Here is a 17,019-nt window from a genome sequence, read left to right on the forward strand (position 1 = left end):
GTAATGCAATGGAAAGCTTAATCATTCCTGAAGAACATTTTTTAAATATATTTCAGGAAAATTCGGTTTGTTAGGCAACTTGGCCTATTAAGTATAACATATATATTATATATGTATACATACATATATGCATTTATATATATATATATATATATATATATATATATATATATATATATATATATATATATATATATATATATATATATATATATATATATACTGTATATCTTTTATTATGGGACATGTCATACCTTTACAATAACAAATTAGTTAAAGTTAAGTTATTGTAATATATATTTATATTTATATATTTTTATTATGGGACATATCATATCCTTACATTTTTACATTAACAAATAATGTTAAATATAAAATTTATATAAATCAAATAGAATGTCTATTTGTCTGTCAAAGAATGGAGGCTAAATTCTTTGGAGTAGCATCAAAACACTTTGTATGGTGATTTGTGATTAATCGGAGTGTCATAGGAGGGTTCAGCTGTCGACCACTCGTGTTTAGCTTAATCTGAAATTGTGGTTTTGTTTTACAGAGGTTTTTTTTATAGTTTCAACTGTCCTTAATGAAGCATATTCTGAGAGAGAGAGAGAGAGAGAGAGAGAGAGAGAGAGAGAGAGAGAGAGAGAGAGAGAGAGGGAGAGACAAATGGGGCAAGAGAGGAGAGGAAGGGAGACTGAAAAGGGGGGGGGGGAGGGTGAGAAAAGGATGAGTGTGAAAGAAGTGAGAACGGGGGAGAGGGGGAGAGAGACCCAGGCACCGTCGGGTACTGTTAAGACCTGGTTGGTCTATATGTTATAAACAAGCCATTTGGGGCAACATATACAAGTGTGGGAACCGATCTTGTCCGGTTTTTTTTTTTGGTGGTGGTGCTGCCGGTGCCACGATTATATGTATAACTAAACTATTGGCTGTTTTAGACTTTTGGATGTATTAAGTTATATTTTAGTAGATAACCAGAAGTATGTTGAAGTTATGTGATATTTAAGTTTTATTTGCCAAAGTGGTCTGGAAGCACCGGACGGTTACTGTACGAGTTTGTTTAGGTTAAACGCTGCCTTGAGTGAAGAGAAGAGAACTATCAAGAAGGCACCAAGCCATTACGATTATATAGCACTTGGAAGGGATCAGGATAAGGATATGGGACAGGACGGGGGAAAGGAATGGTGCCTAACCACTTGGACGGTCGAGGAGTGAACTCCGACCTGCATGAAGCAAGACCGTCGCTCTACAGTCCATCGCAAATGGTTGGGCAGTGGGCGACAGGGAGTTAATTGGTCTGTGTCTAGGCTGGATTAAGGTGTAGCGTTCCCATGCTTTACATTTACAATATTAGTTAAGTCCTGTTCTTTCATACGTGCCACCAGGTTCCATCATTATTTGTAGTATTATATAGCATGCAACTCAAGGGTCACTTGAGACCATAAGAGTGCCCCATGAGAGATATAGAGGGAGTGTTAAACTAGTGTTTGATACAGCTTTAATGGATTTCTTTGTGACTTATTGTTGCTGATCTTTGTTAGTAGTGGGGTGGGGTTTAGTGAAATAAATTGTTAACTATTTGACCAGCTTCACTTATCCAGCGGGGCCTGACTAGAACTCCATCAATTTCCTGGATAACAGGGTTTGTAAATTAATTGTGATGAATTGCTGGGGGCCGGGCCGGTTCGGGCAGGTTTTAGCCTCTTCTCCACAAGTTACCCTGGGAGAGCCCTACCACAATTTTAGTGTGAACATTTATGTGAGTACCACAACTATTAATCTTATACTGAATATTCATACTAAATAATCTCACCCAGTGTAACAGGCAGCACATCAAGTAGCATCATGTACTTCGAGTAAACAATGTATAACTGTAATATATGTATATAATATGTACTTATGCATCACATTTGTTAAATAATTCTTATTTCTGATAATGTAACATATCCAAAATGTAAATAAGAGGTGCTGCAAGTCAAGCAGCAATGGCGTAGTTAGTCCCAACACGTGCTCCCCCTTAACTAGTTGCCATAAAATGAGCCGCATAACTCATGGCAACTACCGCACCTTCCATCATAACGAAGCGGAACATCGAGGTCATGGGAGTTTTTCGTGAATGTCCCAAGGATAAGAATAGCCTTGAGAGAGGGCAGTGACGTAGGTGTGTCTGGTTTAGTCTGGTGAGAGCATTATCTTATGACTTGACCCAGTCTTGCCACGCCGGCCACACTCAACTGACAGCCTTCCCTTCTTGGCTACCACAATACTATTCAGTAAATAATAATAATAATAATAATAATAATAATAATAATAATAATAATAATAATAATAATAATAATAATAATAATGATAATGATAATAAATTTTCTGAGTTTCCTCATGAGCATATCAGGCTATGAAATATTTAGGGTAAATACAGTTTTTAAATATGGAACATTCTGCCAAATGAAATTAAATGTTTGACAATATTCTGTAACATATATATATATATATATATATATATATATATATATATATATATATATATATATATATATATATATATATATATATATATATATATATATATATATATATATATATATATATATATATATATATATATATATACAACAGAATACTAAGGAACATTCCACTGGTTGCTTGCTAATACCACACAAGACATATTCATCAGTATGATGTTTTCACTGCACTACACATATAATTTATTTAAACTGTGCAAGCCATTTTCAGATTTATAAATTATCTGAATGACTTCTCGTCATGGTGAGCTTTATTAGCTCAGAAGCAATATATATAGTTTGACTTCATGTTACTTCAGTCTGTGATAGCTTTTCGTATTTAAACCATTCAGAAATGATATCTCCAAATATTGTACGCACCTTCTATTAAAGGGACTAAAGTCAAGCTAATATATATTTAAAAGTGGGCTTTTTCTAAATAATTTTCAACAAGTTATGGTTTAAAAGACGAATTCACGATGACAAATGTTGTTCTGGAACTATAATTTTTTCAGTTTCTCTCAACATAATCAAACGTTATATAAAATAACAAAATAACTGAATTATTATAAAAGTCACCTAATTCTTATTTTTTATTTGTCTTTGTATCCATAATAATCATTAAATGATAATCTTTTCTCACGAGCGTTACACAAGTCGTCATTAAGTGCTTCCTGGTGGTGGGAACCGCGCGGCACAACACGGGTGCTTCAACTATCTCCACCTCACACCCATTACATATTATAGATGCCAGTCTTGCTATATGCTCTGAAATATTTTGTTTCTTTAGAAAACCCACATAATACTAGTCCTACCTTGAGGTTGGCTTCCTAGTTTGGCCAACCAGTCTGTTGGACGCCACTGCCCGCAGTCTGACGTGTACTCAGGCACACTTTGGAGGTGTTTATCAAATTCCCGGTACCGTACGCTCTGAAATATTTTGTTTATTTCTAAAAACCAACCCTCCCATGTGCGTGTGCTCGTCCCCTCCCGATATAGTGTTGGACCCAAGTGGGCACGCAGGTTGGGGATGGTGGGGGAGCCGGAAGTGCCGTCCCCGGGCCTACGACGAGGGCGGAGACAGTGCCGGGGATGGGGAGGGGAAGGGCTATAGTGCCAAACGTCAAGACCCAGCCTCCACCTGAGCCAGCTGGCGCGTGCAACAACTACACTAACGTGGCGGGAGATGGTGTCAGTAGTGGAGAGTGCGCGGCGCTGGGAGGTTCATCTGTACGGCTCCTGCAGGTATACTAACAATTAAGCCTCCACACATGCATCAAGTTCTTCCTAGTGCTTGCCACTTTAAGGTGAGCCTTCTTCACTTTCTTACAGCAGCCTTTTATTACTTATAATATCACTTTCCTAATAAAGTGAACATTAACTGTAATTTTTGATTGGAATTTTTTTTTTCGAAAATGGACAGGAATCTTATTTTAAGTTCACAGAATATACAAATACGTTATTTGCCTCCTACACTCCAAGTTCTTGTGAAGTACTGGAACGTTATTATGGTGAGCTCCCTTGGCAACGTTGCTCTGACACATCCCCTTGACAACGTTGCTCTGGCACATCCCCTTGGCAACGTTGCTCTGGCACATCCCCTTGGCAACGTTGCTCTGGCACATCCCCTTGACAACGTTGCTCTGGCACATCCCCTTGGCAACGTTGCTCTGGCACATCCCCTTGGCAACGTTGCCCTGGCACGTCTTGACAACGTTGGTCTGGCGTGTCCCTATGGCAACGCTCCCCTTGGGAACGTTGCCATAGAGTGTCCCCGTGGCAAAGTTGCCTCTGGCGTATCCCAATAACATCACCGTCTTCAGAGTTTTCCCGCGCACTTTTACCCCTAATGCGGTATGTGTAACGTGTTAATCTAGAGACACGGGCCAGGTGCTTGGGTGAGGAACCTTCCTACTTTGTTAAGTAATTTTTCAGGTTTTGCTTAAGAGAGTGTGCTGTTAAGTTCGTTAATAATATCGTGGGCAAACTATTTTGCTTAAGTTCAGTTACTGTTTCCCTCGATGCAACAAAATTAGGCCTTGAGAGAATTTCATCATTTGAGGCTTTAGAATTCATTACAATATTTCCTTGCTCTTTCAGTTTACGATCATCAACATATTGATTCTGACTACTTGTCAACTGTATATTTCTGTTTTATATACAAAAAAGTTGGCATTGAAAAGTTGGTAGATAATAATATATAAAAAAATACAGTACATGTTAGGCCCAGGCCCCCCCCCCACACAGGGGTCGAATTACTGACCCGGCCCAGGATATAACCCCACAGCAAGCTGAATAACTCCTTAGTACCTACTTACTACCAGGTGAACAGAGGCATTAGGTTAAAAGAAATGTGCCCAACCATTTCTGTCCCGCCTGGGATGTGTATGGCATATTAAACCCATTTCACTTTTCCAGTGCTCCTACATAAACAAACGTTGGGGGATTCTTAATCATACAGTACATATGAATTAAAAAATGCTGTAAATCTCCTAATTTGTGTTTGTGGTGATATTTCCTTGTTTTGTGTCTGATATTTTAATCCCCCAATTATCTCGGTTTAAATATCATCTAAGAAAGCAATGTTTTTGGATCGGTTTAGACTGGTTTCGGTTGTGCAATATCCAAATAAACTTAGAGAGAGATATCTTTGTGGGAACCGACCTGTGAGATTTATATTTATTTAATTTATATGAATTTATATTTACGTTAATTTATATACTTCGATAGCAATTTGTATAATGATAAGTGGACTGTATTTCTGCAATAATCTCATAATCTCACAAATCGATCCTCTACACATTAGGGGGGGTTTAATAGTTTATATATATATGCAGCCAATCAAACTACAAAATTAACTACATACATTGAAGAGGTTCCTTATCTTATAGTACAGCAGGTTAGTCCACCAGGTATAACTAGGGTGTAGACACCTAATTATCCTCTTTGAGGTAGCTTCCATATCACCCAGTAACTGGTGCACAAATCTTGCATCCTCGTCTTGACCTGTCAAAAGTGCGCTAGCTGTGAAGCCAGAATCCTATATATGACAAGCTATATCAGAGAAAACAGTACATGGAACATGAAGACCTGGCTTAATTACCTTTAGTTTGAGGCTTCCATGTGATCTAACCGGGTCACCCTATATAATGACATTAATGGCCACTAATGATAAATAATGGGTTTCGGAAAGAACACTTAACTTGTTTTGTTGACAGCGTGTTGACAGATGGTACACCTTTGGTATCCATAACACTACGTCCAAGTAAAATTAACAGGAGCCGAATTTGCTCCCGTGTGAGCCTCTGGTCTCTATATAAACAACAGCTGCCCTCCTTCCCCACTCTGACGCCTGGCCTACTTTGTCCAGATTTCAGAAAGTGATAGAAGGGTCACATTTACTCTACTTTAATATTGATAATTAAGTTAATTTATATAAGATGTTTTTATGATGGTAAAGTCCAAAGACTAATGTATTTAAGAACAATTCCCAGCAGAATAGCTGGTGAATTATAATAGTATGTGGTGATGATATCCCGTTTTCTTTAGACGGTAATTCCACTACAAGTTACGTTTTCTATGGGTAACTTGTTGGTAATACAGCAGAAATTATTATCTGTCTGTATGATATATTAAATGGTGTCGGATTTTCCGACATAATTCCCCAGGGGGCTGCTCACGGGTCGAAGTCCTATTTAGAACAGACGAACACCGATACTCCTCCTTCGAATTATTACATTAATTTGATGTTAGTAGTTAGTAATCACACATTGGTGTGTCTGTTCGTACAGGACGGATGTCCCGTACTAGAGTTGCAGGGGTTAGAAGTCTAATGCGATTTCATTTCCCTGTCAACTCTTGAAAGGCTAATATTCAAGCCTTATTACATATTATTTAACCCAGAAGACTGAATGTGATCAAGTACTACAGTCAAGTATGATTCAGGGACTGCAGTGAGATCAGTGACATTAGATATAACTTGAAGTTTGTTCAGGTAACTGGTCACTGATATATAAACACTGAGGCCCATGGAATACATCTTGATTAAATAATAAATGTATCAAATCAGTCATCAGATTTATTGGGGTTTAATTTAGTTAATTGATTCAGAGGATTGAATAGCTCATCATTAAAGTAAAGTATGGTTCTGAGACTGCAGTGGGTTCAGTGACATTGGTCGCAGTGACTTGTAGCTGTTTTAGGCTACTGTTCACTGATTTGCCACTGAGGCCTCATGAACTCATCTTCAGCTTTAAATGATGATACTAACATCAACCTCTGTTACTATAGTCAGCTGTAATCTCCTTAGTATAATGCTACTGGAGAAATATAATCAGCTGACAAATTTAGGTTTCTACTGGTATTGTTTATCTGCAGGCATAGGTCTCCTCAGGCTTGATACTGGGCCTGAGAGTAATTTACCTCCTGCAGAGTTTAACATGGTTATACCCTAATATTTAGTAGGGCTACCGATGAATTGATGGTAGTAGTCTGTCCCCACAAGGACAGCCATTTGGCATTTGATTTGCTCAAATTTACCTGCAGCTGCTTGATAATAGCTTTCCAGGTCAGCATAATCAACTTGAGATTGTTGTGACAAATCTTCACATTTCTTGATCTGTCTTGTTAAGTGGCCTTTAAGACCTGCAAGGGTTCTTTTCATTCTCCCTGCATTATCCATACTGGCTAGTTGGTGAAGCCTTGTGGGGCTTGTACTTGGGCTGCTCATAATACTGAACAAACACTAATGGTAGCCTAGGGTAAATTCTGAACTCACTAGGCAATAATCCTACCTCTACTAGAGGTTAGCACTTAAAATTAATACACATTATATATATACAATCATCCACACTAATGATTTGAGTGATAAACCAGTGTCATTGGAAGTACCTTTAGGTTAGCTCTTCTATATCACCCTAGGATGGTAGAGACACTAATTAATCACTCAAAGGTGTAATGATCATAAGTAAATTATTATATATACAACTCAATTCGAGTTGATAAAAATTACACCCAAAATAGGGTCTGCACCATTCATTAATGGTGTTAGGTTATTCAATATAGTACAACTGACTATTGTAATAATGGGACTAGGATGAACAATAATAGTTCAACTAGTCATATCCTACCCTGTTGTGGGTTGGCAATTAGTAAATATTATACTGTGATCACTAGTGCAGTATATATTAAATAATTCTCTATTTTGGAGAAATAATATACACAATTATTGTTAATAGCCTCTTAATTAGCCTCTATGAAACTTCTAATATTATCTAGAAGTATTAAATGTTATTAGTGACCTCGCGAAATAAAGTCCACAAAATTCGTGGATAATCTCTCGCGAAATGTAACACCACGAAATCCGTGAACAATATCGCGAAGACACAGTCACTAATTAGGCTGGCTTCTATATTAGCGCTGTCATTTCACGAAATAACACGCCACCAAATATCTGTGGGTGTGCATGAAACCGCTGACGAAGCTGAACTGGGCTGAGGGAGGCTCCTGAGCTCCCACGAGGCAACGCCGCTGTCTATGACTGGCTGGCTTTGTTTAAATAACACTGCACTAGTATATTTAATGAATCCACTGGTTAACTGGTTCATCTGGTACTAAGATGACCAAATGTGGGTTCAAAGGACCGAATATTCCGTCATCCGGTTCGAAGATGACCAAATAATGTGGGAACCGACCTGTGAGATTTATATTTATTTAATTTATATGAATTTATATTTACGTTAATTTATATACTTCGATAGCAATTTGTATAATGATAAGTGGACTGTATTTCTGCAATAATCTCATAATCTCACAAATCGATCCTCTACACATTAGGGGGGGTTTAATAGTTTATATATATATGCAGCCAATCAAACTACAAAATTAACTACATACATTGAAGAGGTTCCTTATCTTATAGTACAGCAGGTTAGTCCACCAGGTATAACTAGGGTGTAGACACCTAATTATCCTCTTTGAGGTAGCTTCCATATCACCCAGTAACTGGTGCACAAATCTTGCATCCTCGTCTTGACCTGTCAAAAGTGCGCTAGCTGTGAAGCCAGAATCCTATATATGACAAGCTATATCAGAGAAAAACAGTACATGGAACATGAAGACCTGGCTTAATTACCTTTAGTTTGAGGCTTCCATGTGATCTAACCGGTCACCCTATATAATGACATTAATGGCCACTAATGATAAATAATGGGTTTCGGAAAGAACACTTAACTTGTTTTGTTGACAGCGTGTTGACAGATGGTACACCTTTGGTATCCATAACACTACGTCCAAGTAAAATTAACAGGAGCCGAATTTGCTCCCGTGTGAGCCTCTGGTCTCTATATAAACAACAGCTGCCCTCCTTCCCCACTCTGACGCCTGGCCTACTTTGTCCAGATTTCAGAAAGTGATAGAAGGGTCACATTTACTCTACTTTAATATTGATAATTAAGTTAATTTATATAAGATGTTTTTATGATGGTAAAGTCCAAAGACTAATGTATTTAAGAACAATTCCCAGCAGAATAGCTGGTGAATTATAATAGTATGTGGTGATGATATCCCGTTTTCTTTAGACGGTAATTCCACTACAAGTTACGTTTTCTATGGGTAACTTGTTGGTAATACAGTAGAAATTATTATCTGTCTGTATGATATATTAAATGGTGTCGGATTTTCCGACAATCTTATCTCCGATTATGACAGCGACTGCGAGGTCACGAATGCCCCCCCCCCACCGTCTACCGTATAGCATTCCCTACACACACACACGCACGCACACGTGCACGTACATAAGCATGTACACACACACACACACACACACACACACACACACACACACACACACACACACACACACACACACACACACACACACACACACACACACACACACACACAGATGAGAGGACCAAAGAGCCAGAGCTCAACCCCCGCAAACACAACTAGGTGAGTACACACACGCACACAAACTAAGTGAGAAGGTGGTGGAGACCAAAACCGTCTGTAGTTTCAAAGCGTTATACGACAAAGAGTACTGGGAAGACGGGAAACCACGATCGTAGCTCTCATCCTGTAACTACACTTAGATAATTACATCGCAGGGGCCTCGTGGCTGAGTAGACAGCGCTCGGAGGGTCGTATTCCTAAAGACCTGGTTTCGATTCCTGGCCGAGGCGGAAACAAATGGGCAGAGTTAGACAGCTGCACGGGATGCTTCCTGGGGATGTGTGCGTGTGTGTTAGAAATATATGTAATATATATATAATAAAGGAAAAATAGATTGGTTAGAAAGGCCGGGTCCAAGAGCTAATAGCTCCATTCTGCAGGCACAAATAGTAAATACACACACACGCGAGTTTCCTCTCGTAATGCCAATATTTTAACTTCCTTCGCTTCACATCATTCTAGGTGTTCTTATTCCCTTAAAATATTTCTACAACCTTTAGAATAATCATGAGGCCTCTTTTATATAATTACATATCCTTGTATATTAAATATAGTACCAAGAATTTACAAGGCAGTCCCATAAACATGTTTTTTTTTTAAGAAACTGTAGACAAGGAGACCGACAGTGTACTCCAGGTTCGACAGTGTCCCAATCCACGGCTCCAGGTTCGGCAGTGTCCTTACACACTGCCCTAGATTGGATATATGATAACTGTTTTTATTGTATATGCAAAGAAGCCTACATTTTTCATCTGTCAATCTTGCGGCCGTTTTAAAAGCCTATCTAGATCGTCTTGAACCGATTTTGTGTCTTGAATTTATTTCCCTGTCTATTACTGTATAACCTACGATAACCAAACGTAACTTATCCTAGCCTAACTAAACATAATCTTACCGAACAAAGTTTTGCCTGACCTAACTTGGCCGAATTAAATCATTCATAGCCTAACTTCACCAAACATGGCCGAACAAAATTTTTTATAACTTCACATTACCTAACTAAACTTCACATAACATGTCCTACCGTCATACTGAGCATTCATCTAGAAAACAGAGCATAAACGTTTATAAATGTTCGTAACATTTGAAGCACATTTTTGAGCGGTTATAGCCAAATACATTGTACTTACATTATAAGTACAAGAATATACTTTTAGTGTGTCGTTTCTCAACATTTCTTTGAGTCTCTACTCAGCACTTTCTTGACATTTTCTTACGTGTGACTATAAAACATTGTAAATTTAATTTTTATTTGATAAATCAAGAAAAAAAGAGGCATCCAAGAAAAATTTAATGAGATAACAATCAACGGCATGCACATTGACGACAGGCAATATTAACTTTCACCTGTTAAGGACAATCTTATCAGTTGTAAAAAATATAATCTTATCATTATATTTTTTAATCTTTCCTACAAATCACATCCGAGATTATATTTTCTTGAATCATTTTATCTCTCCCAAAACTTTCATAATTCTTTGTAGGCATATTTGATACTTCATATAACTGATACAATGCCCAGACAGTTGTTCAACTGTTGAAGGTCAGAGGTTATGCAAGAGTGATGGTGGTGGGTGAGTGATGGGGTGTTTCCCGTCCAGTGGTTGCTACCCATACTGTGAGGGAGGTGGGTGATGGTGACCCTCCACCATGACTCACCATCAAGGCCAACCATCTGCTGATGGACTATGTCCTGCTCGTTGACCAGTCCACCATAGCTGAGGAGTAAGGGTATGGTGTATTGATATTACATTGTCTGGGACATGAAGACAGATTAGATATATTGGAGGGTCCCCCAAGCGAAGGAAGTTGCTTTCCGCACCCAGTCTAGTCCTGGCCAGACCCAATGATGATGACTAATTCTCCGGCCCGAAACGTTATGCGTGTTAGTGGCTTTACAAGAATGTAAAGACATCAATTCATAAACCCAATTATTTATTAACAAAAAAGTAAAATAAAATAAAATTGTCCACTGAACATCGTCGTGTATTAATTGGAACTGGCGTTTGTGTGTACCGTAATACTGCATTCACTGTTCATTGTCTGAACATTATCAAACACATATTATTATAGAAACAGTGCATGCCTCTTCCTCTTCTGAATTAGATTAGTTTATTAAGCTAGCAGGAGGGTACCCGACGGTGCCCGGATAGTTTATCTCTCCCCCATCCCACCCCTCTTTTCTCCCCCTCTTTCCCGCCCGTCCCTCCTCCCCCTTCCTGTTTCCCAAATTTCCCCTTTCCCCCCCTCTCCCCTGGTGTTGTAATTCACAAGTTAGGAGTGAATATTATCTAGTGAATCATGCTCTACAACACTTAATAAATGACGGTTGAAGGTACATGTTAGTATTCAGACTGTGGTAGTACATCGAGGTAAGGTCAAAGAGATTAAGACAGCCGTAGCTTACCCAAACGAATGTACCAGTCAAGAGGCCACGAAGGGTGACCCAAAGCTCTTGGCTAGTACATTCCTTTGGGTGTGCTACGGCTGGTAAGTAACCTTGATATCCTGGGATATTGATACTTCGTATAGTCCTGGTAAGTGTTTCATGAAGTAAAACAATATCAATGTTGTCCTTGAGAATCACTGCTCGGAGTGTTGGAGCTTTGTTTTTGAATCCTTGGATATTTCATTGTATAATCTTGAAATTGTCGTTATTGGCCATTATTTTGTTATAGTTGAATCCACTGAGTCCATGGTGGTTTCTAATGTGCTGATTGCCCCGACGGCTTGTGTCTTCTTTGCTGGAGTGGAGACTGCCATTGGGTGCTGAAACAATTCAGTTTTGTCACCTTCTTCGACTTATACTTCGTCGACCTTTTCAGGCAGGGCTTGTAGAAGTGTGGAAGAAATAAGTTTAGTAGATTGTTTTTTTTACCTGTTAACATTTCCTTCCTTGACTGAGGGTTGGTCTGTTCCAGTGCTTGGAAAAGGCTTTGGCGACTATCTTGCATGAAGGTCTCTGTTAGGGAGGCAGTAATCATTGTAACAGTAGTCACTTGATACGTTGTTGTTTTAGATTCAGCTACTCGGAACAAAACGTTTTAAGTAGCACGGGCTATGGTGAGCCCGTAGTGGACTTACCTGGTACAGGAGCGGGGCTGTAATATGCCTTTGGCGTATTTAATACGCCTTTGGCTGCCTTTATTTTTTCTTGGTAGGTGAGGAGACGCTGGGTTGGGTCATGGTGTCTTTGCTACATCCAACTACTGGGACATTTGAGGAGTAGGGTCGTCATTCGTGCTTGGTATGTCTTGGAAGGCAATAGCAAGTCATTTGGGTTTTGGTCCCCTAGGATGTGAGGATCTCTCCCCGCTGGACACTGAGCTGAGACAAGGCTCCTCTTGATGATGTCATTGAACTCGTTGTGAATATAATATAATATACTTTAATTCAATAATAATAATAATAATTAATTGTGCCGGCAGACAGGCAGCTAATGTATATATACATATTCGTATATCGACATCTCCCCTAGGTCGAATTACTGACCCTCCCCAGGATGCATCACTACAACAAACCAACTCCTGGGCACCTATTTACTGCTAGGTGAACAGGGTCATTAGGTCATAGGAAACGGTCCCAACCATTTCTGTCCCGCCCGGGACTCGAACCTGGAATTCCAGATTGTGAGTCGAAACGAATCTGACTGTACTTGCATGATTAGTAGGCAACAAGTTGTATTCTAATGAAAATGATTCCAGATTTACATACCAGCTTTAATAACTAATGATATATTTGTATCTAAGACATGTACTGAACGTCCTTGTAAACATTTAAATATTTCTAGCAAAAGTAGGAAGTGAAGCCTCTTATGAGGGACAGTCGGACGGAAGCCTACGTGAGTGACCACCTCGGATAGTGAGGGAAGCCTCGTGTAAATGACCACCTGAGAAAGTGATGGAAGCCTCGTGTAAATGACCACATGAGAAAGTGAGGGAAGCCTCGTGTACATGACTAGCTAAGAAAGTGAGGGAAGCCTCGTGTAAATGACCACCTGAGAAAGTGAGGGAAGCCTCGTGTACATGACTAGCTAAGAAAGTGAGGGAAGCCTCGTGTAAATGACCACCTGAGAAAGTGAGGACATAAGTATCCGTCACCATAAGTCATAAAATAGCACCCAAATAAATACACATTAGACAAAATACGAAACAAACGATAAATATGAAATGGAAATGTTAGAACAGGTAAAGCTACTTAAAATATAAACATTTTAATGTAAATTTTCAATGATAAAATATCGTTGACAAGTTACAAGCTCCCTTCCCCCGTCAAGGCCACTAGAGATGGTTTCCCACTAATGAATTCTGGTAAAAACATAACAAAATCAATCTGTTTGGATAGAGTTTCTGTGATAAAGGAGTATATCACAATCACCGGAACGAAACATCATTCGCCAGCATAAAAGATAACAGATCGTATCATATTTAGTCATGGAGGTATTCCATTCTGAGATGAAGTTCACTACGGAGAGAACTGCAAATAGTGTCATCTGCCCGTCTGTGTCACGTTGGCGTGGTCTGTCAACCTGTGTGGTCAACATAGCAACGTAAAAGCAGTCTGCCACCGGCCTGGCAGTGTCTACACCTGGAACTTATTAAATTTACAACTAATCACTGCTGTTGTCACGAACATCATAGATCACTTCCACAAGATCTACATTGCTTAGCAACAAGCTAGCTCAGAGTAACAATAATTCCTTAATATAGTAAGTGCTATCAAATCTCCAAGATAAGGGTTATCACTGTCTGCTTGATAATATACGCAAGAAGCAGCACGGTTGAAGTTATCATGATGATTATATATTTTCTTTAATCATGGGCAGTGGTGATGACGTCTTACGCACTGCCAGAACAACTAATAATTTTTTGATTAATTAATCAATAGTTTTGGTTTTATTTATTATTTTTCAGTATTAATCTATGATCGAGAAAAAGTAACAAAATCGGGTGACCATTTTATATAATTATACGCACTTATTTAGTTTGTAATGTTGTGACGTGTCTGACACTGACCTAGTTGTCACGATGCAAGACTCCCTTTGACAGTCAGTCAGTCAGTCAGTCAAGTACGTTCATTATTCATCGATGACAACCTGCTACATTTCCTATACACTTAGCCTGAAGTAATTATATTCCTTTTTCTTTTCTTTTTTCTTTTGAGATATATACAAGAGTTGTTACATTCTTGTACAGCCACTAGTACGCGTAGCGTTTCGGGCAGGTCCCTGGAATACGATCCCCTGCCGCGAAGAATCGTTTTTTCATCCAAGTACACATTTTACTGTTGCGTTAAACAGAGGCTACAGTTAAGGAATTGCGCCCAGTAAATCCTCCCCGGCCAGGATACGAACCCATGACATAGCGCTCGCGGAACGCCAGGCGAGTGTCTTACCACTACACCACGGAGACTGTTCTTCTATGGCTATGAACAAATGTCTATATGGTCCTATCATAACAAACACATAATGTAGTTATATCATAACATAAACAAAAAGCCTGTTAAGAAAGTTCGAAAAATTAGCTTCCGTTAACAGAATCAGAGATTTCCTTTCAGATAAACAGATCTTGCTCTGCTCACCACCACGTCCACGACGCGACTCCTACAAGTGATTAATTTGAGCAAAACGTTTACATACGTTTCTGTGAGGGATGCGCCATTTGAAATGTTGAATGGAACTATTATTCACACACTGGAACAATATGGGAAAATGGACAATGTTCCTTTCAATAAATATACCTATGGATCGCAGTGCACCTTCCACCACCGCCCACTGGATGGGTGTGGGGTGGAAGCAGCCGACACCTCCCTCCCGCTGAGGAGGGAGGAGTCGGCTGGCCTGACTTTTATCTGCGAACAAGCCTGAATGGTCCCCAGGACTATATGCAACTGAAAACTCACACCCCAGTTTCTTTTATCTGTAGTGTAAATGTTGGGGTCATCAGCAACACTGATGTTACGGCTTCATTCCAGTGTTCTGTGGACTGGTTTGGAACGGGCTGCGGTATGAGGGTTGGGAAGTACGATTGAGTGACGACAGGGGCGCTGTGACCGTGAAGAATTTGAGTGTAGCGTACTCGGTTGTGATAGTTAGGACGCGCCTTTCGAGATGTCCGATATTCTCCCTAGGGTACTTGACAGGTATGGGACAGTGAAATATGTCCGCAAGGGTCGGTACACCTCCGGCGAGGCTAAGAGTTTGTTGCATGCCTTTAAGACGGCTAAGATGATGATCGACAAGAACGTGTCGTCTTTTATTTAAATTGTTGGCTGTATGGTCGGCTGCTGCCATTTGTAAACTCTGACCAGCTTTTATTTATTCAGGTAAAGGTAATGTACCAGATCTGACATTTTCAAGTGGTTCAAGGGAGACACCAGATAATATAGACAACCAGCAACTATCCGTGATCAACGGATAGTTGCTGGCTGATAGCAGGTGTTATTAAAGGCGAAGTGTGTGGGGGGGGTATAAGACAATGTGTGTGTGTGGGGGTATCACAGATGAGTGATATTGCTCGTTGATAGCAACCAGACAGTTAAGTGCGGGCATCCAGGACATCTGGCTACTGCTTGTACAACTGACGTGTTTGACCTGCTGAACATTTTCCGTGAAGCTGATTTTCCTCCCTTATGGAGGAAGGAGAATCTTCCGCTTCCTAATGATGCTCTTGGCAGGGAGGTGGCTCCGGATGTGGATGGTCTATACGTTCAACGAGGATTTCATCTCCGGTGACTGGCATCCTGTCTGCGAAGAAGACTGCCTGATATTCAGGTGGAGATGAGGCTCCCAACGCTCCGTGGGCCGATGTGGTCGGAGAGTTGGGAGCCAAGATGGTGGTGGTTCTACGGAGGTTTGCAATGATGTGGTTGTTATACCCGGTACAGTGGAGGGTTCGGTCATGCGTGTTCAAGTATATTTATTGAGACAATAAAATACAACTCAAAGGGATAGAGTAGCTTAGGCTATTTCTACCCTCCTATACTTCAAGTGTCTCAAGAGGCGCACAAATCCAGTGAGTACAAAGCCATACATCACAGTACAAGAATCACATTTAACATTGCAGGCTAATATAGTAAACACAGTATATAAGTGTTGCATTCTTGGGGCAAAATGCTTGTAGCTCCTAAGTATTCTGTTTATCATACCATTATCACACATCCAAACAAGTTGATGTGGTACACTACCCAGTGCTGAGGGGGCATGGTTGCCAGATCCAAATTGCTGAAAGTAGCGAGCTGCCGGTCTAAAAGTAGCGAATTTGTAATGAAAGTAGCCCAATTTTTATTTAAGTGATTGATACGGGCTTCAAAGTAATATATTTTGATATATAGAGTACACTACACGATTTTAATTGTTGTATTAATATTATCTCTGCATATATATATTAAATAAATATGATATTAGGATAATGTAACGTACGTTTATGTTACGTTGTCAAATAGATTAGATACACAGTGTTTTGTGGGTTTTCATATTTATTTAGTAGTCTTGGATACAGCATTGTCGTAGACATTGAGACGGAGCTTGGAGCAGAGCAGAGAGCTGAGTGAGGCCAGAGTCGTGGAG

The 17,019-nt window shown here is 39.6% G+C and overlaps 1 protein-coding gene across 2 annotated transcripts in view; it reads left to right on the top strand.

Annotated features, from left to right (window-relative positions):
• The first annotated feature begins 3,590 nt into the window (after positions 1-3,590).
• The window catches only part of LOC123751326 (organic cation transporter protein), a 40,350-nt gene continuing 26,921 nt past the window's right edge, over positions 3,591-17,019 (top strand). The window contains exon 1 of one of the 2 annotated variants that reach the window (XM_069325295.1): positions 3,591-3,746. The gene's annotated coding sequence lies outside the window, so the exon portion shown is untranslated. Of the gene's footprint in view, positions 3,809-17,019 lie in introns of both variants that reach the window. The other variant, XM_069325294.1, reaches the window with a different exon arrangement.

Source organism: Procambarus clarkii, chromosome 16 (assembly GCF_040958095.1).
Source record: "Procambarus clarkii isolate CNS0578487 chromosome 16, FALCON_Pclarkii_2.0, whole genome shotgun sequence".
NCBI lineage: Eukaryota > Metazoa > Arthropoda > Malacostraca > Decapoda > Cambaridae > Procambarus > Procambarus clarkii.